At 37.5% G+C, this 25,207-nt stretch overlaps 1 protein-coding gene across 2 annotated transcripts in view; it reads left to right on the top strand.

Moving 5' to 3' along the window:
* The window catches only part of LOC149140386 (uncharacterized), a 34,627-nt gene extending 10,488 nt beyond the window's left edge, over positions 1 to 24,139 (top strand). The window contains exon 2 of one of the 2 annotated variants that reach the window (XM_089453167.1): positions 23,769 to 24,139. The gene's annotated coding sequence lies outside the window, so the exon portion shown is untranslated. Of the gene's footprint in view, positions 1 to 21,893; positions 22,427 to 23,768 lie in introns of those variants that run through there. The other variant, XM_089453168.1, reaches the window with a different exon arrangement.
* The last annotated feature ends 1,068 nt before the right edge of the window (positions 24,140 to 25,207 follow it).

The following is a 25,207-nucleotide window of genomic DNA, read 5'->3' as shown; positions in this document are numbered from 1 at the left end:
TATAAATAATAATAATAAATTTTATCTCTTTTACATCAAAGACAAAAATCAAGATTACATAAGACATTATGAATGCCGAACCTAGTTACATATTTCAACAAATGCCACAAAAGCCAAGGCAAATTGAGAAATGCCCCCTCATGCGAGGCCATCACCCCTGGTATTATGCATCTACCAAAAAAGGACTAATGAAGTATCCCGATGTCCCATGCAATAAACTACATATAAATAGTGGAACCCACAAACCAGACTATAAATGTATATTTATACACAATCATTATCAAAAGAAAAGAAAGATGCTCGATCAAACATTGAGGAAGTGTGAGGAAAGTTAAAAGGCAAAGTAACATGGTGGAAAGAGATAATGTTGAGGAAAGGGTAACTCAAAGCATCAATGAAATCATTCGCAAAAGTTCTCATGGGATGAAAAATTATTAACCTTACTTGAATGTGCAAGACAATCAATGGACCCCTTCGATTTCCCCTTTACCATACTCATCTTACACTTCACATATCCCTTGATGGGCTTTCTAGGACCTATTTCCTTCCTTGAGTTTTGTTGCATGTGATAAGAGTAGGTGATGGCTATACATATTTAGACCAAGACACCCTCCCACACCGAGATCTAGACATAATTAAGGCCAAATTATAACTGATATCACAACACCAACCAGGCCAAGATGTCCTCCCATGTACCATCATATGGGTAGCTTATGGTACTTATCTCTCCCTCTCAACCAAATCTGAGATATCCACCAATCCAAGCATGCTTATCAAATATTCAAACTTCTCAGGGAGATATCAACACATCAACTACTTGTTCATCCACAAGAACATATTGTAGCTTCACAACCCCAATCACTTCCAATATATTGGTTCTTATTATCGATATGCTAGCACAATATCTGGGGTCCTCATTTTGATGTTGCTTAATTCATTATAATATCCAACAAATCTTTACGAAAGCTTCCTTTCTCCAACCTCTCTCGCAGCACCAAACTCAACCTCAGCACATCTCAAAACAACTGTATCTTATTCTCAACACATCAATAGCAACAGTGCCTTAGTTATTCTCCGATCTCATTTTCTTATACGTATCACTAACACATCATGTCCTCCCTCCCAATTATGGAGGATATACACTTTCCTTCATCCAAGCTCTTTCTTAACTAGGGGGTAATTTTATCAACAACTTTATTCTTCCAACTACACAAGCCTTTTCTTTTGCATCATCATATCATCAAAGAACTTCAACCTTCCAAAACTTCATTCTTTATCTTCATATGGCGACAAGGTTATCTTTCAAACATCAATGTAATCTTCAATGTTAACAGGGTTCTTACAACGCCCTCTTTCCATCATGCTCAATATCATCATAAGGTCATCATCAAGTATGAGTTAGGCACACCTCTTTACAACCTCTTGCAAACTTGTACCTGCAAATCTTATCAAGTACGACTAAGTACAAATATACAAGAGAATGACAGTAACTTTATCAATGATAGCATCTAAGGTTATCAAAAATAAAAAACTTCAAACAAGAAAATAAACCTTGGATATTCAAAACCTAAACCTTGTTATGGTTTCAATTGTACAGAAGCATTTACACCTAGGGTTACACTTTTATGCCCTAGACTCTTACAACAACCTTTGCTAGGGTTTTTCCAAAACTTAGATGTCCAATAATTAGATCATGTTAGGGTTTCAACCATAACAAACGCATCTAGGGTTTCTCTTTCAAGTCCTAGAATCTTATTTCAACTTTTACTAGGGTTTTTATCATAAACCCTAAGATAATATCATCAAACCCTTAAAAACTTGGGTTTTTATCGTATGCCCTAACAAACCCTAAAAAACTCAAAAGGCTAGGGTTTCACCAAAAATGAACAAATAGCAAAAGATAGTTATTACAAAGGTTGATTTAATCTAAACATCTTAACAAAAGAATATTTATGATTCTATAGCAAAACCCTAGACATGAGAGAGTTATTAATACAAAGCAAATTTTTAAAGACAAAATGATCGTACCTACTTTTATGATAAGGACTTGCTACAAAACTTATGATTTTAAACAGACTTAGAGTTGTCATTTTTACAAACCTTGAAGGGCTTTCTTTGCAACAAAGTTTCCTAAGTCTTCCTTTTGGAGGCTCCCTCTGAATCTAAGCATAATCCTTTCTTCTTTAGAATATACCTACAAACCTTCTTCCAAAGAAAACACAAGGAAAGGATTACAATCAAGCTGCAAAAATAAAGCTAAATATATAGAGGGAATTAACAAAATAATTTAAAGGAATAAGGAATACTTATCTTTCGTGAAAAGATGGAAGCTCCCTCTTGATCTTGCATCAATCTAGTTTTGTGAGGGATTTCTCCAACTTATCAAAACAACTCAAGAATTTTCTAACAAAACATATTAGATTTATAAACCCTAGAAATAAAAAAGAAAGATTGATCCTAGAGTCAAACATAAGAGAAACTTTACAAGACCTAAAAACAATAACCTATACTATAAGCGAATGACATACAAGGGATAATATCCATAAAGACTTAATAGAATAAGTCTTTGACTTCAGAAACCTCAGTTTTGGCCTTCTTTGGAAGATTATCATCAGTGGCAATTATTGCTTGGTCTCTTTCTCTCTTCTTGTTCTTAGGATTATCAAGGCATTGGTTTTTATAGTGTCCCATCTTGTGACAATGATAGCATTTTATCTTAGAAAGGTCAATCTTCCCGTGATTTTTCTTTGACCCTTTAAGTTTCTTATTTCCTCCTTTCTTCTTGAAATGAGTGGAGTAGGCATTTGAGGTATTTTCTTCATCTTCTTGCTTACCTCCTATCAAGGAAAGACGAGCTTCTTCTTGAATACAAGCAAACCACATTTCTTTGAAGGAGGGAGAATCTTTCCAACTACTAATTCCAGCTGCAAAGGCATTCCAAGACTTTGGTAGTCCTAGAAGGGAAGCAATCACAAGTCCTTATCAGTAACTATTCCATCAACTGCTTGTATTTCATCTATTATACAGGCAAGTCTTACAAAGAGGACATTGTATCATCTTTGGTCATTTTGACAGTTCGAAGCTCATTCTTTAGACTTGCCACTTGTCCGATATTCTTGATAGTAAATAACTTGGAGAGAGCATCGTACATTTTCTTTGAGGTATCTAGAGTGGATATGTAGGGAATGAAGTTGTCTTTAACTCGATCCACAATTAGGTTCATGGCTATACTGCCATTTCCTTTGTACTTCTCCTTTCCAGCATCATCAGTTGGTTCTTTTACTTTTCCTTGTACTAGTTCCAATACTTTATTCCTTGCAAGGATGAGGTCCATCCTTGTCTTCCATCCTCTAGAGTTAGATGCTCCTTGAAGTTTGTTCTCAGATTTCATTGATGATGCCATCAGTATACTTGTTAATGTCACACTTGATGAAATCAAGATATCTTTGTAGCCTTCAATAGCTTTTCTTCTTCAAACTACCTTATAGGGAACCAAAGCTTCTATATTACCTTTCAAGGCTTCCTTCCTTCTATCAAATGGTGTTTTTCAACAGATCTTCAAAGGTCCAAAAAGTAAGACTTCTCTTCTCCTTATGATCTACCATGGAAACTTCTCTTGAATCCTTCCTTAAGATGATTAGAGTTATTGATCTTCAAGCTACTTTTTTATTCTTCTACATCACCTTAAGCTTTGATACCATGTTAGAAAATCAGAAAGGCAGAAAGATTTTCTTATCTTAATAGTTACTTGTGATTTCTTTGCAATCTTATTAACTTATTTTATGTCTTCTTACAATCAAGCAACTACCAAAACATACATGCATGAAGATCAAAACAACAAGGAGACAGGATGTAGGCTCTCAACGAGGGAAAAGCCCCTCTTCTAGGGGAAAACCCAAAATTCTCCTCTTCTTTAGAACCAAATCAGATGAGATGACCAAGACCCTTTGACCAAGATAAAGACCTCCTCTGATCCACCAAGTCAGCTTCCCAAGATAGTCCGTCCAGGATGACAAACATCAAATTCTAGTCAACAAGAGTCAACCTTCTTCAATACTGCATCAATCACAGATTTCAGCCTCCTGCATCAAGATTTCAGCCTCTACTGCAAACCTGCAATTTTAGCCCCTAACTGCAACCTGAAATCTCGCATGTGTGAACCAGGAACAAGAGAAAATGAGCTCATTTCCTTCGCTAGGGTTTCTCCTTCTTCAAGTCTTTTTTGCTCCTTCTTTAGGCCTTCACACTTCCCTTTGATTGTAGATCGAATTTCACTTAGATGGATGCTACAATAGGTCAAATGCCCAACTTATTTATAGTCTCTTCAAGGTGGTCGAATCCCTTCAATGAGGTCAGCTTGACTGCACTTGAGGCCGACTTGGTGGAGGAGGCACAACATACATTTTTGACACAAAATAAATTTCTCCTTTGATACAATAAGCCCAAGAAGGGTCTAATACAAGATGACAAGGAATATGACTCAAGAAACAAACCCTAGAAGCACACAATGGGTGCTTAGACCTAGAAACAAAATAAATTGAGCATGAAACCCATGCTTATAAAAAAAATAAAATATTTTGATCTTTACAATAATTTTTCTTTTTCTTTCTTTTTGACAAATACATCAGGATTATACTATGAGCTAGACAATAATTATGAAGACCGATACTAGTTACATTTCTCAACACTACATTGGTTGTAGTTTCACTCAACTCCATGGAACTCAGAACCCACAATTTATGAAGATATATGTATTTTGATACAATTTTGGTTATTGCTAAGATATTTATATTTGCAATGTAGCAATATTTACATGTAAATATCATATATATAATATTTCTAGTTATGTGTAAATTTGGTATCTTTCTTTCTATCTCCTTTATATAGTAGTTTTTATATTATGTTATCTCTTTATATACCAATTTGTATGTTATGTGTACATATCGTATCTCTCTCTTCTATATATGTAAAGATATTTTTATTTCTATTTGTATCTATATTTCTCTATCATATAGTATTACTATTATTGTTTATTATACAGTGTTATAATTTTACCTAAAGCCAACATATGATGATGTCAGCATTACCCGTGTGACAAGATCTCCCCCATAATGCATTGTAAAAGAACCTATCAATGCACAAAGAAAAAAATGAAACAAATCACTTAATCCATCAAGCTCCTCTAGCAATGGGGAGAATTTTAAAAACAACTCAGCATTTCCCGTGTGACAAGATCTCCCCCATAATGCATTGTAAAAGAACCTATCAATGCACAAAGAAAAAAATGAAACAAATCACTTAATCCATCAAGCTCCTCTAGCAATGAGGAGAATTTTAAAAACAACTTTTGAAAACATTTCCAACTCCATATAAAATTCTACAAGGAAAAGCATAATATCTAAATCTGCAATCCATGTGGCTAAAACAACTAGCATTCAAGTCATCTAAAACCACTAGCATTCAAGTAAGGACATAGAAGAGGAAATGTCCAATAATCAAAAGCATGAGGTTGCAAGAGTGTGGGAGGAAGTATCCAAGAGTAAAAAGCTTGATTCAAAGAGACAATGAACAAGTGTAACTTAGAACTGAGAGATAATTGAAATTTACCAACTTCTTCAATGTTTGGTAGTTGGCATTTCGAAATTGTATCTTGTTTTAGATTTTAGGTTAAGATGTGTAATTGTTATTGAAGAAAACCAAAATCCTACACAGGTTTACAAGTAGTTTTACAAATGTATTTCAAAATTGTTTAAAGGGCTTATGGTTTATAAAAATAAATATACAAGTTGTCCCCGGGGGGGTGCAGCTCAATTAGTGATGGCTATGCTATAAAGTATTATGTAAAGTATGTGATCCAAGGTTCAAATCCCTTCAATTTAGCCCGTGAGCCATGTGTTGGGGCACATGGTTTCACCTAGAGGTTATAGTAGTAGTGGTCAAAATTGACCACATCTCACACGAGTACGAGCCAATATCTAGTATCCAATTGGCAAGTTTCTTTATATAACATTGAAAAGTGTGTTTTACCAATTGATGAGGTTCCCAATTGTTGCTTATACGAACAATAAATGTCATCACATGCAATATCATTATATCCTAGGGAATATATAGAAGTTGATGCGAACACTTCCACATTGGTTTAAAAATAAGCAATTGTGAAATGATCCACTGAAGGTTTTTTTTGTTGACATTTTAATACCAGATCTTATTTATTTTTCTCACAATTATTTATACCCAGAAAATAATTTGCCCCAAATTAAAATCTGAAACTATGAAAATAAATATGTTGGTGTTCTCAAATTTTAAACAGTAAATTTGCAGCGGAAAAAAATAAGTAGGAAATCAGAAGGCAACAAATATTCAACCCAATAAATCTCCCTTCACTTTATGTTGAAATCTAGAAAGACCCACAAAGAAATTACACAGAAAATACAACAATATTAGAACCCAGAACAAACCCTAGGATTTTTGGCCCAAGGAATAATTCAACTCCCCTGAAAATGGTTGCTCTGGAAGATAATTCAACCCTAGAAATTTCTCAGCTTCCACTTGTACGGATGCACCCAGGGAAAATTTAGGCTCCCTTCCTCACATGGCACTAGTTGGAAATTTTGGCTTCTCCTCACAGTCTTGACCTGCTCCAAAAACTCAGCCTCTCTCCTTTAAATCTCAAAACCCTTCTAGGATCTCGGCCCTCTCTCAAATTCTCCTTCCAAAATTCAGTTGTACACCTCCTCTTTCTCCTCAGCCACTCGAGCCTCTCACTCATGAGAAAATCACTTCCTTGACAATGCAAATGTGTGTCTTCATCCTCTCCCTTATAGGTTCTCTTTATAATTTCAAACTGAGCAAAATCCCTAACCCTCAATCTCCAACGTGATAGACGACTAGGATTAAATCCTAATCCACTTAGATTAATGGTTAAGATTAGATCTAAGTCAAATATTGATCCTTAGAAATTTGCTTAATTAGCCAACATTAATCAACTAAATTAATTAATGTGTTTTTCCTAAGTTAGACATGGGAAACAAACCATATTAGTTCCTTTTCTCGAACTACCACTTAAAGAGGACTCCTCCTGCATGCTAGACACAAGCCTCTGCAGAAGCCCTCTTTAAGCTACAAAATCAACATTTTTGAGCCCTAATTGCATTTGTGGCTTTAGAGATTCCAACTCATCTACAATTTGCAAGAGTAATTAAACTAGTGCACTTGCATATCCTAGACAACTAGGGAACCATTGCTAGGATTCAAACTTATATATAGTAATTTACAAACCATAGTTGTGAGGATTATTGATTTGTGTAGCTTGGGATGTCCTCCACAACCCTAGGAGTTGGGTTTGTGAGGAGTTTGATCACAGAAGGCTTTGTGGGCAAAGAACCCAAGTGGTGCCGTTTTGAACCCAAGAATGGGGTTTTAAATCTAAAAAGAAATTAAAAAGAAAATTATTATATACTAAGGTCTAAGAGGACTAAAACCCTAAATCTAGAGGGTTATTAAAGACTAAAAGAAAAGGTTATTTAAGGAGGCCTAAGGATCAATGCTAGGCAATCAAGTGAGAGGGAGCACATTTGATCAAAGAGGTTGGTCGAGATGTAGCCCAAGGAGAGGTCGAGCTAGGAGGTCGAGTAGGGTTTCATAGTAATGCCGAGTTTATCCATCAATGGCATTCGATCAAGAGGAGGAGTCCAAGTATGAGGGGCTACAAACCTAGAGGAGTCAGATGGAAGGTGAATGAGGCCAAGGTTGGAGCTCTTCTTCTAAGATCTAATCTAGTCAAGATAAAAGATCTGTTGGCTAAGTTTGGAAGTGCAATTGTGTGCATATGATGGTGAAAAACCCTCACGGATCTGGCTACATAAGTACAAGTGTGAAATATAGGGCAAAGGCCCTTGTGAATGAAGGATTAGAGGGTCGTAAGGCCAAATCTCTTGCAGGAAGGAGGGTCGTACTCCTTAGTGGATCGACACAAGTGTCTAAGGTCTGTATGAGGGGATGTTACAAAGGAACATAACAGGTCGAAGTTTAGGAACATCCTGTAGCTAACTTGGGTGCCCTAAAAGAGGTCGGAAAACTCAAAAAATGCACAGCACAGAGACCTTAAGACAATGCAACAAAACGTCTTAGAAAAGGGTATGTTTGACTTGGCTCCGATGTTGATTCGATGATAAGTGATGGAGGGTTGTCCTGAAGAATTTAGGACAGAATTTATATGCCCTAGTTTAGGGTTGTTCAGTCTCATAGTTATGTTCTAAAAGGACTGTTCAAGGAGCTATAATAATTTGCCTTTATTCTAAGCTAGATTGAGAGCGGTAGAGAACTTGATGAGTGTGACAAGAAGGTTGTATTGTCACTATTGATATGGTTGTATATCTCAGTGATCAACACTAGTAAAGGAGTCTAGAGAGGGTCGCAATATATGTCTCCAGGAGTGGACAAAGTGATGTGAAAGACAGATGAGTTTGAATGAAGTAATGTGGAAAGGTTGAAGTTTGTTCATAGGTTTTGAACAACAGATCTGGAAGAGCCCTAGCTCTGGGAAATTTAAGGAGAAAATTGCAGAAGAAAGGGCAGTGTTCCAAGCTCTAGATGAGGGCAGTTCTATGGGTCCTAGATTTATCAAAGAAGTTGACTGTGGTTGGACATATTTGTGGACCAGCCAAAGTGAAAAAGGTTGGAGGACTGTAGTGGCTTGCTTCAAGCCCTAAGTACAATCCCATGTGAAGGATAGCAAGACTGTTAGAGGGTGAATGCTTTGAAGCCCAAGGGTTGATCCTTGAAGGAATATAGGGCAACCAAGTTGGCTAGATTCTAAGCCCTAGATCAGTGAGTTATAGGAGGGCAACTTTACTAGTAAGAGAGCAACCTCCAAGCCCTAAGTCTGATCATCATTGGAGCAACAAGAATGGTAGAAGTGGGCGGAGTGATGAAGACCCTATGAGCTAGACTCTTTGAAGGAAAAAGAGCAGCTAGAGGGCAGATCATGTTGAGCCAAAGATCAGTGACCTAAAGGAGTTGTGTTCATTGATAGAGACAGATTGAGGAGCTACAAATGGGAAGGCAAGAGGACCTGCCAGATGTGTTCAAGGTACGTGGACTGAAAGGGTTGTATGTGGCCACCATCAACAAGTAGGTCAAGTGTACTTTGTTCAGGGTAGCTTGGTGGTCAAAGTGACTGACACCAAGCCCTAGTTGTCTCCTTATATCAGGGTTGTATGTAAGGGCCAAGATCCCTGGTACGAGAGCCCTAAGACTGTTGTATTCTAGATTTTTATATAACAAGTAGTGGGTATAAAAAGTTAAAAATTGTCATGTGCACTAGTTGATTCACTGATGTTTGTTATTCTGTTGTGCAAAGTAGAAGTGTTGTGGCATTTTATTGTGTTTGTGTCAGGGATTTTAAGACCCAAACTAGATTTTTGAGTGCCATGGAAAATCAACAAGGTATCAGAGCTACTTTGAAGGGCCAGTGGATCAGAGTGTTCGCAGTGAAATCAGGTTGAGCCAGTGGAGATCGTGTATTAGAGGGAGTCTAGCTTTAGAGGGAGCAACCCTATGGAAGCTTGAGATCTTCAGGTTCTGATGAGGCGGAGACATTGCAAAGACAGTGTGATCCATTCTACATAATATGTTGCAGTAGTGATGTCAAATGGGCTTGTTGTCGGTGATGATGATGGATACTTCCAAGCAGTGGAAGTACCTCCCTCACTAAGAGGGAGTGTTGATTTGTGTAGCTTGGGAGGTACTCCACAACCCTAGGAGTTGGGTTGTGAGGAGTTTGATCACGAAAGGCTTTGTGGGCAAAGAACCCAAGAGATGGGGTTTTTAACCCAAGAGTGGTGTTTAAAATCTAAAAAGAAAATTATTATTTTCTAAGGTCTAAGAGGAATAAAACACTAGATCTAGAGGGTTCCTAGAGACTAAAAGAAAAGGTTATTTAAGGAGGCCTAAGGATCAAGGCTAGGCAATTAAGTGAGAGGGAGCTCATTTGATCAAAGAGGTTGGTTGAGATGTAGCCCAAGGAGAGGCCTTGTAGGGCTGCATAGTAAGGTTGAGTTTATCCATCAAGAGCATTCGAACAAGAGGAGTCCAAGTATGAGGGGCCGCAGACCTAGTGGAGTCAGATGGAAGGTGAAGGAGGTCGAGGTTGGAGCTCTTCTTCTAAGATCTGATCTGGCCGAGATAGGAGATTTGTTGGCTAAGTTTGGAAGTGCAATTGTGTGCATATGATGGTGAAAAACCCTCACGGATCTGGCAGAAGTACAAGTGTGAAAGATAGAGTTGAGACCAGTGTTATCGGAATTGAACCGGTTCCGGCAAAATCGGTCGGTCGCGACCGGTTTGGAGGCAAAACCGGTCCGAACCGACCCTCCAAACCGGTCCAGATCGGTTCCAAACCGGTTCTGCCAGCCCGCGGGCCCCACAGCCGCGTAGGCCAAAAAAATGAATTTTTTTCATTTTTTTTTTGGTTTAAACACCCCCACCCCTCTATTCTACTCACACTATTCATTCAAATCTCTTGCATTTCTTGAGCTAAGTTCGGTGAGGAGAATTTGGAGAGTTTTTTGCAGGGTTGTTCTAAAGGACATTTTTTGCAGATTTGAAGAGCTGATTGGAGTCTTGGAGAGCTATTGGGTTGGAATATTTTTGAGCTACTTCGAAGATTTATTTTTTCCCAGAGATTTTTGGGTTTTCTTCAGTGGTTTTTGCAATTGGAGGATGAGGAGGATGATGATTCTGATGATGATTGATGATTTCATCATTGATTTGCTATAGTTGTAGCTTGGAGCATTGTAGGATGTAGTATAATACTATGATCTAGCATGTTATTTTGGACTATAAAGGCCTTTTAGAGCCTGCTTCTTGATGTTTGTAACATTTATGGTTCAACGATGTTTTGCACTAAGTGCTATTTTGGTTATATGTACTATTGCTTGCTATATAAATGAGAACTTTTGCATATTTGTGTATAAATGGTTTGGATTCATATGGATGTACATGAATATATCTGTTTTTTCTTTAAAATATGAATATTTTATGTATTTTGGGTAAACCGTTTTTTTTTTGTTTCCGGTTTTTTTCGATTCCGACCGGTTCTCGGTCCACAAGGTTTTTTGGTTCGATGACCGGTTCGGTTCCAATAATATTGGTTGAGACCCCTGCGAATGAAGGATTAGAGGATCGTAAGGCCTAATCTCTTGCAGGAAGGAGGGTCGCACTCCTTAATGGACCAGCGCATGTGTATAAGGTCTATATGAGGGGATGTTACGGAGGAACAGAACAGGTTGAAGTTTAGGGCCATCCTGTCGTTGACTTGGGTGCCCTAAAAGAGGTCGGAAAACTCAGAAAATGCACAGCACAAAGACCTTAAGATAGTGCAGCAAGACATCTTAGAAGAGTGTATGTTTGACTTGGCTCCCAATTGATTCAATGCTAAGTGATGGAGGGTTGTCCTAAAGAATTTAGGACAGAAGTTATATGCCCTAGTTTAGGGTTGTTCAGTCCCATAGTTCTATTCTAAAATGATTGTCCAAGGAGTTATAGTAGTCCACCTTGATTCTAAGCTATATTGAGAGAGGCTAAGAACTTGATGAGTGTGACAATAAGGTTGTCCTATCACTATTGATATGGCAGTATATCTCAGTGCTCAGTGTTAGTAAAGGAGTCTAGAGAGGGCCGCAATAAATGTCTCCAGGAGTGGACAAAGTGATGTGTAGGCCAAATGAGTTGAAATGAAGTAATGTGGAAAGGTTGAAGTTTGTTCATAGGGTTTGAATAGCAAATCTGGAAGAGCCTTAGTTCTAGGAAATTTGAGGAGCAAATTGCAAAAGAAAGGGCAGTCTTCCAAGCTCTAGATGAGGGCAATTCTGTGGGTCCTAGATCTGTCAAGGAAATTGACTGTGGTTGGACAAATTTATGGAGCAACCAAAGTGAAGAAGGTTGGAGGACTGTAGTGGTTTGCTTCAAGTCGTAAGTACAATCCCATGTGAAGGATAACACGACTATTAGAGGGCAGATGCTTTGAAGCCCTAAGGGTTGATCCTTGAAGGAATATAAGGCAACCAAGTGGGCTACATTATACACCCTAGATCAGTGAGTTATAGGAGGGAAACTTCACTAGTAAGAGGGTAGCCTCCAAGCCCTAAGTTTGACCCATCATTAGAGCAGCAAGAATGGAAAAAGTGGGTAGAGTGATGAAGACCCTATGAGTTGGACTCTTTGAATGAAAAAAGAATAGCTAGAGGGCAGATCGTGTTGAGCCAAAGATCAATGACCTAAAGGAGTTGTGTTCATTGATAGAGGTAAATTGAGGAGCTACAGATGAAAAGGCAAGCGGACCCACCATATGTGTTCAAGGCAGTGTTGTTAAAATCGCGATATTATCGCTTTATCGCGATTTTTTCCCGAAGTCGATATTATCGCGAGTAATACTCACGTTTTTTTTACACGATTTTTTCCTAATTTATCGCCGAGGGTCGGGGCAGCGCGGTTTTATAAGGCAAAAGTCGATTTTTTTTTCATTTCATTTGCACAGTTAGGCGCGCGGAGGGCAGTGGAGTGTTGGAGAGGGCTTGGAGATTTTGTTTGGAGAGGATTGGAGCTATTTCAAGTGCTTGGAGGAGAAAATCAAGAGGAGGAGACCAATTATCTCCATAGAAACGGTATGGGAACCAATTTTTTTTGTTTTTGTTTTCATTGTTTTGAAACTTTGTTAATGTTTTTTTCATTGTTTTTGGTTGGGTAACTTGGTTGGTTTTGGAATCGGTTTATGAAATTTGCCCAATGTAAATTTTTTTTAGTTTTTTTGGTTGGGTTTGGAATGGGGTTTCTTAAAATGTATGTAATTTTTTTTAGTTTTTGTACAATGTAAAAATTAAAATACTAAATTGTAAGTTTGTAACTTGTAAATACTAAATTGTAATCCTTATTTTCCCATAGGTTCACAACTTCACCGAAACACCATTCAAGTTTTCAACTTCAAAGTTCAAAAACAAACATGCCAAGGAAATTGGACCCTTTCTGGGAGTTTGGTCAACCTGATGGTCCGAATGATAGACTACACTTGACTTGCAAGTTGTGTGGGTTCCATATGTCCGGGGGGGTGTACAGATTGAAGTATCACCTTGCAAAAATCCCTGGATTTGACGTAGGACCTTGCACAAAAACAAATCCTGAACTCATCCGAAGAGCCATGAAAGCATTGGAAGTTTTAGACCAGAATAGAGAGGCCAAAGAAGAAGTGAAGAGGCAACTAAAAAAGTCAGCTGAAGCAAGTGGCACTGGTTCTACTGCAGCATCAACCAATCCAGTAGCTGCCACATCATTTTTTGTTCCTCGAACCACACCTGGTTCACAGCCATCTATCAGTTCAATGCTAAAAAGAACTGAGAAAGAACAATTTGACAAGTTGCTGGCAAAATTTCTCCTCTAGAGTGATATTCCTTTCAGCATTGTAAGGAATAATCCATTTTTCCAACCTGCTATTGATGTTATTGCAACTGTTGGCCCAGGGTACAAAATCCCTTTTTATCATGATTTCAGAGGCCGGATTATTCAAAGTGAAAAGCTTGACTGCACCCAAAGATTAGAGGATTTTAGGCTAAGTCACTGGATTCGTCCTAAACCCCCTATGAATCCTGAATCTAGCGAATCCAACACAATTCGGTCCGGATTCATGTCCAAATCACATGACACGTCATGTCCGTTTTCGACACGTCGAATCCGAGGTCGTGTCGTGATTTTCAAAAGCGTGTCGCGATTTTGGGACACATGTCCGGTTTCCAGGACTCGCTAAGCTCAGCGCGGGAATGAAAAGGGCATGTTTGCTCATTAATATTTTCATTTGGCAAGTGATTTGTGTTGTTGCAACAAGGAGTAAAGCATTCAACAAGGAGAATTGACCACCGGTCCACCAAGTAAGTTCTAATCTCACTGTTCAAACTTCAGTGTTTATAGTTTACGTTGAGCAGCTCCATTACCAGTCAAGCCCTTTGACAATCCTCGGTCTCCATCTACAAGGGCCTCAACTTACTTGGATAACGAAACCACTCCAATCACACTATTATTCAACGGTCAACCACTCCAATCGCAGCAAAGAAGGGTTATAAACTTATAACTTATAACTTATAACGAAACTTCCTTGGATTTGCGTATTCAGAACAGAGTTTTCTGATCTTAAGATAGTGGGAAAATCTTATTTATTGGCATAGCCGCATATCACAATTGCTTTTCTAACACTGAGGCATTGCTGTTTGCCATTTGGTATATCCTCTGTGGTATGATTGTTGTTGGATTGATGGAAACCTTGGCATTGTAAACATTTTGATCACAGAGAATCGATGTTTCAAATCTTGAATGCTGTGAGCCTGTGACACTTAAAATTGATTAATGCACAGTCAGTGACCAGATTAACATTGTGTTAGGTGGTGTAATGTCCTGAGGGGATTTTTTTCCCTTAGGGTTTAAGAAAATAAGAGAATATTGCACCAAAATTCCAGCACTTTTTCAACTATCTTTAATGACCATAAAGATACAGTAATAGGCAGATAAATAACATCAACAAAATCCCTTAATTTATATTTCTCACAGTTTTACTGTAGTACACAAGGAAATTGCATTTCTATTCATATTTGGTAAACATGAAACCAGGTCCTTATATATGGATTTAACCCAAAGTCTGTCAATAATTCATACTACAGTCTACAACTAAATTACTAGTCACTGTACTAGTCAGTCACACTCATCCTCGGCCTCTCCTTCCACAGGATCAAACTGCAATCTTGGAGAAAACTTGGCTGCCCAAATACACTGAAATCCTGTACGAGCTTGGCATGTCTTTTGCAACCTTGAATTTCCAAAAGACATGCTAAAACTGTCTCTGTTCTAAGACTGGCATTTCACCTCCATTTTTTTGCATTTTTTACAGCAGTTTGTATATGATTTTCATTTTTTATTTACAAATTTGTGCATGCTTTGTAAGTTTGTTCATTTTTTTTACAGGTAACAGTGTTCATGGCTCAATCAAAGGCAGCAGTTAGGGGGCAAAGGAAGGGCAAGAATGTCATGGGTAGAGATGCCCTTCCTCCCCCAATATCATCAGAGTCTGCTGCAAGTAATGTTGAGGGAAGAGAACTTAAAGACAATGATAAATATCCATTGTGGAAATATGTCACAAGAGAGGATGGGCCAGACAACAAGGGAAAGGGAGGAGGCAATGTGCAATGGAAATGCAATTTTTGTAACATTTCTTTTAAAAGCACATATTACCGTGTGAAATCACATTTGTTGGCTTTACCTGGTTGTGGGATTGGATCTTGTAGAGCTATTACTTCACAAGAGAGAAAAGAATTGCAAAAGGAGGCCAATGTTGGTATGGAACATGTGGCACTGGCTTCAAAATAAAAAATACCCAAGAATGAAGACCCCCTTCCATTTTTGAGGAAAGACAACACCAAATTTCCATTTGAGAGTTCTACTTCTACTGGGGCACAAGCATAAAAAAGAAGAGCACTTGGTTCAATGAACAAGATTTTCCAAAAAGAGAGACGAGAAGAGCTTGATCTCACCATTGCCTTCTTCTTCTATCAAAACTTCATATCATTTAATGTTGCATGTACACCGTTATTTGTTGAGATGTGCCGAGCTCTAACTCAAGTGGCTCCAGCAGGATATGTGCCCCCTGGGTTAGAGAAGCTGAGAACCACATTGTTGACGAAGGCAAAAAAAGAGGTGCAAAAAATGCTTGAGCGTATTGTGGCAACATGGCCAACATCTGGGGTTAGCATTGTTTCTGATGGATGGACAGATCCAGCACGACACCCAATCATCAACTTCATGGTGTCTTCCTTGAATGGTCCAGTTTTCATGAAAGCAGTGGATACACTTAGCGAATACAAGGATGCACAATTTATGGGTGAGTTATTTATTAAAGTTGTTGAAGATGTAGGTGTTGATTCTTGTGTGCAAATCATTACAGATAATGCACCTGTTTGCAAGGCTGCTGGCATGATTGTGGAAGCTAAATATCCACAAGTGTTTTGGACACCTTGCATTGGCCATTCATTGAACTTAGCACTGAAATCCATTACTTCTGATGTGCTTTGGATTGGAAGCATTATGGGGATGCAAGACATATCTGTAACTTTGTGCAAAATCATACAAACGCCCTCACTATCTACAAGGAGTACAACAATCTATCATTGTTGAAGATTGCTGATACACGGTTTGCTACTTCATTCATGATGTTGAAGAGGTTGAGGGGGGTCAAGACCACTCTTGGGTCCATGGTTATTTCTGAGTTTTGGTCTTTTTGGAGAAAGACAGATCAGGCAGCCTCTAAAAGAGTGAAGGACACAGTGCTAGATGATGCTTGGTGGGAGAGGGTAGATCTAATTATTCGGATCATGGACCCTATCATTTCTTTGCTTCGAGTTGCAGATACAGACAAACCCATCCTAGGAGAGGTTTATGAGGGATGGGATTCCATGATTGAGTCTGTGAGGAGCATTATTCTACAGAGTGAGTGCCCCGAGTATGAGACATCAGCCTCTGCCTTCTGTGATACCATACATGATATTCTTGTCAGCAGATGGGACAAGAATTGTACACCTTTACATTGTTTGGCTCACTCATTGAACCCCAAATACTACAGCCATGAGTGGCTGAATGGTGGACCTTCCCGCAGATTCCCTCCTCACATCGATGGTGAAATCTCATAGGGGAGGAAAGAGGCATTCAGGCGGATTTATCAGGATAGTGCATTGCTTGCTGAGGCGGAGGATGCCTTTGCAGAGTTTTCCACTGGCAGTGGTCGATTTGGAGGTTATGATGTGATTAGAGACAGGGGGGCTAAGAAGCCCTATTCTTGGTGGGCAAATCATGGGGCAACAAGCCCTCCTCTTCAGCAGTTAGACATGAGGCTCCTCTCTCAGGTGACTTCATCCTCTTGTTGCGAGAGGAATTGGAGCACATATGGGAATTTGTGTAGTGTGAAGAAGAGTAGGCTTGAGCAATCCAGGGCATAGACAATGGTGTATGTGCACACCAACCTTCGTCTTATTTACAGGCAGAGGGAAGAGTGGTTGAGGGGAAAGACAAAGATGTGGGATGTCTTTCTTGATGATATGGGTCTAGACACCATTGTTGAGTTGGCATTGGCCAACATGGATCTCAGTGATTTAGTGCTAGAGCCTGTTAGATTTGATGATTTAGAGGGTTCAACCTCCATACCAGCAGATGCAAAGGCGATTATGGATACAGGGTAGGAGGAGGATGCAGAGGAGAGCAGTGGGGACCATGATGCTGGGGACAATGATGCTGATTGATGCCTTGAGGCTTGTATACCTGTAGTTGTTTTATATTTTCTATTTCTATTTGCCATTGGCATTGCACCAACACTACCTATGTAACACATTTTGATTTGATGACTTAATGAGAAAACTACAGTTGTCAGTGTGTTTATCTTACTATCTTGTAGTTGTAAGTTATCTTTCAGTTATGAATTATGAATCATGATTTAAATTTTTAATAGATTTATCATTTATGTGACCAGTACCACTGACATTTATTTGAATTTTGTATGTACTATGCATGCTAATAGCTATAGATGAAGATCTATGTTTGAAATCAATAAATTTGTATCACTAATTAAAATTTGTGTAAGAAATATGATAATATCTAATTTTTAATATATATATATATATATATTTTAAATATATATATATATTTTTAATAAAATAATATATAACGTGTCTTGTTCCGGGGGGTCATAAATTTGTGTAAGAAATATGATAATATCTAATTTTTAATATATATATATATATATATTTTAAATATCTATATATATATATATATATATATATATATATATATATATATAAAATAATATATAACGTGTTCTGTTCCGGGGGGTCAGCGTGTCTGAATCCGACACCATGATTCTCGAATCCTACGTGTCCCGAATCCCCGTGTCTAGGCGGCTTAGATTCTCGTCCATTTCTTCGCCTTCATCTTCCAAAGAAAACAGATCTAGATATTGCCATCCCTTTGGCTTTTGCGATCTTTTCTTTGCCTCTTTTTTGCTTGGGGGCATGTATTCTGCAAGTGCCCTATCTGATGACAAATTCGGCATTTGAAAGCCATATTTTCAAATTCTAACAATTGGGTCCACTTAAAATCTTTATGGACCAGATGGATGTGATCTAGTAGGCCTTTACTAAGGTCTTTCTCAACACAGATCCTAGCAAAAGTAAAGATACCTTTTTGCATTTTGTCTTGATCCATTTTGAGAAATTCCCCAACGTGTTTCCAATACCTTTTAAAACTTGGTGGTGCTAGAAAGGGAGAGGGAGGTTGTGTAGTCTCACCCATTCTGGCATCTTCATAACCACCATTGTTGTAGAATCAAACGCTGGAACCATGGAGTTACGAAGAGACCCGCCCTTCCCCAAAACCATGGTTCCTTCTTTAAAACAAAGTCCAAATCCTCTTGTTTATCGAACTGAACCACAAAAAAAACCTTTCATCGAACATTGTGAAAGGTTGTAGGACACGTAGAGTAGGTTGGTATTTATCTTGCACTCACGTAAGAAGTCACAATCTGATTTGGTAGGGACATTTAAGAGAAATTGCTCCTCGTGTCTCAAATTACAAATTTACAAGTTGTGTGACCTAGTTCTGCTTTTACCAGTGTTCAGTTATTCAGTCTATTTCTTTGTCAAGGTGTGCATATAGTTTTTAGATATGGAATGATTTGTTCTTTGGGTCTGATTCTGACCTCTGTAGGATCACTTGTCTAAGGAAGGAAATTCCTTTTTGGCATTGTTTTCTGCATGGACGTTTCTGTCTCACATTGTTTTTAATATTTATACAATTTAGTTTTTTCTTTATATTAGCTCTTTTTGAATCCTTGTTCTGGCAAGAAGCTAGATATGCTGTTGGCTATCCATCTTTTGACCAAATCTAAAAAGTTTGCTATGATTTAGCCTCTCAGCCATTTGATTATGTGGTTACTGTTATGCCACTTGGCACTATACTAGTAGTAGTGTGTTTTTTTTGTTCTTCCGAAAAAAAAACTTGTAATTCTTTAAAAAAATAAAATCACATTTTGCATGTGCTTAATGCGCTCATGGTAGCCTAGCTACCTGTACTCATAACATGCAAAAAATGCACAAAAAGAAGAATTACATTTACCCAGATAAACTGAGTTTCTCTTTTTTACTTTTCCCCTTTTTTACTTTTTGCCAACCCCCAAAATTTGGATCGGCAATTACAATTGCCATTTCTTCTCTTGCTGATTTTATTGGCACTTCTTTATCTGAGTCTCAACTCTCAGACGAATGAGTTTGCTTTGTTATGGCTCCTCCTTGGTTGTTGCATATATCCTCATGCTGTTTTCCTGGAACCGGGATCACTGCTAAATCATTGGCTTTCTTGGTGTGACTTTCAAGATTATTCTGCTTCTTTTTGTCCTCCTTCACTTGGGGACCTTGTTGGTTCTGTTATTTTGCTTGTTGATGATTCTCGTCCATTTCTTTTCCTTCATCTTCTAAAGAAAATAGATCTAGATATTGCCATCCATTTGGCTTTTGCGATCTTTTCTTTGCCCCTTTTTTTGTTGGGGGCATGTATTCTGCAAGTGCCCTATCTGATGACAAATTCGGCATTTGAAAGCCGTATTTTCAAAACCTAACAATTGGGTCCACTTAAAATCTTTATGGACCAGATGGATCATGGATGCGATCTAGTAGGCCTTTACTAAGGTCTTTCTCAACACAGATCCTAGCAAAAGTAAAGATACCTTTTTGCATTTTGTCTTGATCCATTTTGAGAAATTCCCCAACGTGTTTCCAATACCTTCTAAAACTTGGTGGTGCCAGAAAGGGAGAGGGAGGTTGTGTAGTCTCACCCATACCGGCATCTTCATAACCACCATTGTTGTAGCATCAAAAGATGGAACCATGGAGTTATGAAGAGACTCACCCTTCCCCAAAACCATGGTCCCTTCTTTAAAACAAAGTCCAAATCCTCTTGTTTATCGAACTGAACCACAAAAAACCGCTTTGAGCACAGGTAGATATCACATTTATTGGTCCAATTGGTGAAGATCCACTGATGTAGATCTTTGGACTTGGGCCAGAAACCATTAAATCTGCAAATAAGATTTGTGGTTTGAAGAGCTATGAAAAGACCACTTACTTCTGACAAATTTACTGACATATCTGGTGCTTTTTCCATTTGTTCAACCAGATAAGGAGCTAGAATTGATAGGTTTGGGGATTGTCTGTATGTTGTAGCAACTTTCCCTTTCACGACATCCTTGAACGAGGCTGGACCCTTAAGGTTTCTGGCAGATGAAGTTGATCCATATGGGTTACTCATTCTTGGAGCTCCACCTCGCAACCTCAGGTTTATGATAATTGTGGCATTGCGATCTATATTGTAATCTTTCAGTTGGATGACATCTTGTAACGATCTGTCTTCATGGATAAGAATTTGTAGATTTGCCAGTATCCCCAAATTATACTCGACCTTCTTTTTCAGATTTATCACCAGATTAGAGAGCCGAATCCCAAAGAGGAGCGATTTCCCATTTAGGGTTTCACAAAGATTTGATAAGATTCCTCCATATCCGGATTTGATTTTTGCAGAAGATGCCTCTGATTAGAAAAATTCCATGCTCCCTCTATACCCCACGGCTAAACTCACAACGATATCTGTAGGATGGCAAAAAACAGATCTGGATCTTTGAATATGGAAAAAACTGCAGAGACTGATTTGGTGTGCATCTTTAATTTAAGATGGCCTTGATTAAGCTGAGAGCCCGCCAAACCTATACCAAAGTGCTCTTGTCCCTCCATTAACGCTTATCGAAGCATATGAATCCCAGAGTGAAGGATGCCAGGAGCACCAGAGGCGAGCCATAGCTTCGAGGCGGCGCCATCTGCATCACAGAAAAATATCAAAACCCTAGCATATGTCTTTCCCATTTTTCCTCCTCTCAAAATTTCAATCAACTGGTAGTAGTGTTAGTTACAAGGCAGATGATAAGGCAAATGATATTAATAGGTAAACAACAGTCAAGCCCGTCCGTTGCATCATATGTTCCATTTATTTTCAGCTTTTCATTGGAGGTTAGTCCATCTCAAACAACCTATTTGGGACCATATTGATTTGGCTAGTGGTGTTTTACTTGCATGTACCAGGCATGAATGTTTCGAGGTGTTTCATTGGAACTGGATTCAGTGTGCCATTTGTGCCAGCGAGACCCAACTTGTAGGATGTCGAAATTCAGTGTATATCCCCAGAAACATGCTGGAATTTGAACTCCTAACAAATGTGGGGCTTGCTTGCTTTTAAAGCAGAGTCTCACCAAGACGAAATACAAATAGTTATTAAACAAGTTAAAAGTCTTTCTGTCTTGAATTGGAGTACTATCCATTATAATAGAATGTATCTTCAGTACGTCTGTTGTGGGATGCATTCTGTTGCTAATTCAAAGTTTTAACGTACAACATTAGTTTGTTGAATAATGAATTTTATGTTCTCAGTTATTTTCTGCTATTTGTTTGATAAACACGAAGTCTTTTCCTGTGTTCATTTCTTGGTGTTAAAGAGTTCATATTACTGTATATATCATCTATCAATATTTTATTACGAGGCTTTATTGTATGAAAGTTGTATTTGTTTCCGCAGAAAGAAATTAATCTTCATAATTCCAGTATATGTTGAAATTCATGGTAAGTAGACGTACAATTTCAGATAGGCATTTCAGTTCTCTATAACCATTTGTTAGGCAGGGCAATCAATTATTCCTTCAAATTTGCTTCTCATACATGCAATCATTGTTTGGGATATTGGTCACATTGCTAATTAACTCCAGTGTTCCACAGGGATGCATCCCTTAGGGTGGGGTGCACGCACCCCACGCTTCCCTTTCACCCGGGATGGGGGGACGCCTGGGGAAAGGTTTCCCCACGCCCCCTTTTGGGGAGACACGGGGAGACGCAGGGGGAAACGTTTCCATTGGATTTTGTCATCTACAAGGGTATGGGAGTAGTATTTAAGCAAGAGCACCAAGCTCTCTATGTACCTTGATGTTAGTGGCATTGGTTGTCAAACTCCTCTATCATGACTCCTACTAAAAATGTACCCATCACTCAAACAAAATCTTGACTTGACATGCAGCATGCTACATTCTCTCTATCTCATTTTAATGCTTTGAGGGTGATACTGATGACAAAGATCACAATATAGGTAATGACTTTGATGATATGTAGGTATTTGTTGTAGCATGACTTTTTAGATGCTAGAGGCCATCTAGAGCTTGTTTGTTGATGCATTTTCGGTTCAAAGATGGATTGCACTCAGTGTTATTTTGGTTATGTGCACCCTTACATGCTATATAAATGAGAAATTTTGCTTATTTGTGTATAAATGGTTTGGATTCATATGGATGCACATGAATATATATGTTTTTCTCTAAAATTTGAATATTTTAGGTGGTTTTGGTCGATTGGTTTTTTGGTCTGGTTTTTTTACCAGTACTAGGCCAGTTTTGACTGGTTCTCATTTCAGAGGGTTTTCTGATTTGATTACTGGTTCGATTCTGATAACATTGTTATCTACTATAATCTATTTTGTTTAGTATTAATTAGATTATAGAATGATGAGTGATGAATTTAAATTTTAAATCAATTTTGCATTCTAGAATTATGAATGATAAGATTAATTTTTAAATCAATGTAAATTCTAGAATGATGAATGATGAATATGGATCAATGTATTTCATTATTGAATCTCGTGGTGTATGGATGATGAGTATGAATGATGTATGTACTAGTATGAACGATGAAAATGGACTAGTGTATTTCATTATTTAATTCAATTATGTATCGATCAATATATTTATGATTTCATTATTGAATATGAATTTGAATTATATATATATATATATATATATATATATATATATATATATATATAGAATATTAAAAAAATTATATACCTCCACGTCTCCCTACCCCCCCTAAATTTCTCTAAAATTTGAGGGTACTTTCACAGGACCCCCCTGTGTGTCTCCCCGCACCCGCGTCTCCCCGTCCCAGAGTCTTGGTGGAACATTGATTAATTTTGAATTTCTGCTATTCCTGCATCCACAGTTGCGAGTCAAATGCTTCTATGTCCAGTTGGAGGTTAAAGCCATGCTTTTTCTTTTTTTACCTTTGTCTTCTTGTGGAATTGATGTTTGTATTTATATAAAATTGAAAAAATACTGCACCTTCAATGCTTGCTTGGTTGAGAATAACTTGCTTTGAACTTCTTTAGAGCAGGTCTGTAAGCCTTGGTGTGTTCATAAGAAACATTCTAATGTTACCTTCATTTATGGTGACGGGATACATGTTAAACTAATGTTCAAACTGCGTTCTTTATGAAATAAGCTGAGTTTCAACAGTCTATGAGCATCAATTATTTTTCGTTGAATAGACACTTAATCAAAATTCTGATTTCTGTTTTTGGTCCTTTTCAAGTTGTAGCATGTTTTGATACTATAATAAGTGTTCATTATGCTTTAAGTGATGACTCATGCCAATACACTGGTTAAAATCATCACCTGCATATTCTCAAATGGATATCAGAAATGGAGGTTCAGGGTCAAATTTTCATTGTGCATGCACAGTTGGACAAATTAGGTTTATAACAAATCCTTTGTGTGCACACGCATTCTCAAGTTTTGTATAATCAGTTTATCAAAATTGGAATGACAGGAAAATAATGCAGTATGTTATTGACAAAGACATCTCATCCTACGAGGGGTTGCAAGTCATAGACTGCTTAGACGTGATCTGTCTTATCGAAATTGGAATGGCAGGAAAGGAATGCACTGTTATTGACAAAGACATCTCATCCTACGAGGGGTTGCAGTGATAGACTGCTTAGATGCGGTCTATCTTATAGGAGACATGGATGGTCTGTCCAAAGATATCCAACACTTATATCTGTATTTTTTTTTTCAATTTTGAAAGTGTTCTTTGCACGCACATTAATTATCAGTGTATGTCAACTATTTCAAAAAATGGCTTTAATTTGGAGCTGCAATTAAGAAATATGTCTTTGGGGTTCTTTGCTAAACTCACTATATTGAATGTGGTCTGTTGTAATTTCCCTATGGCAGTTTTCTCTGTTGATCAATCAACAAAACGCTTAAACTTTTCAAACAATAATTGCTTCTACAATGCCAATACAAAGTATATATATTTTGGATAGTTCCGCCTGCAAATCAATCATTCTGAGGATACCTGTGATTATAGATGAAAAGACACATATTTTGGATGGTTCCATCTGCGAATTCTATAAAAATAATTGGGACTAAAGATGAAAAAGAGCTTGTTTTGTTTAAAAGGTGATTTCTTGTTAATTATGCAGTTGACATGTACTGGTTACATTTGACCTTGAATAATTGCATTTCCGTATATGTGGGAATGGTAATAAAATGAAATGGATTAAAATTCAGTTAAACTTATGATCTTTCTACCAAATAAAAAAGAAAAAATAAAAAGATCAATAAGGATAAATTCATCTTAATTCCAATTTTTTATTCACAGATGATGATATCCACCAAGAAAAATGATACACATTAGTAAATTTATTTTGATTTACTAATGTTTTCAAAATTCTGATTCATTGGGTCATCTTAAAATAGGTCAAAAACTCTTACAGGCAAAATTCCATAATCAAAGTTGCTATTAATAAGATGAAGCCATGAAGCCATTCAATTCTATTGGATTTGAAGAATTTTTTTAATAAAAATATATAGTCAATGTTTTTATCAATAAAGTGAAGTTATTCTTTTTGGAAAATTCCTATCAAATTTAAATAAAAATCCCAATAAAAGAGGCTTTATTTGTCTACTAAACTGTAAATATGTATAATAGAAAATAAGGTGTTCTACTAAACTGTAAATATGTATAATAGAAAATAAGGTGTACATCGTTAATGTACAATTACACAATCTTCTGTATTGTAGCATTTTGCATTTTTTTAATCATTTTATGCATTGTTGCACACTTTACCTAGATATCATTTGGTTTTAGAATTTTGCATTTTTTTAATCATTTTATGCATTGTTGCACACTTTACCTAGATATCATTTGGTTTTAGAGCATGAGTTCATGTCAATTTATTTATTTATTTTATTTTAATATTC

Source organism: Pinus tabuliformis, chromosome X (assembly GCF_031772625.1).
Source record: "Pinus tabuliformis cultivar Carrire ecotype Pingquan chromosome X, CPIR1, whole genome shotgun sequence".
Classification (NCBI taxonomy): domain Eukaryota; kingdom Viridiplantae; phylum Streptophyta; class Pinopsida; order Pinales; family Pinaceae; genus Pinus; species Pinus tabuliformis.
This window is presented reverse-complemented; position numbering and strand designations above follow the sequence as displayed.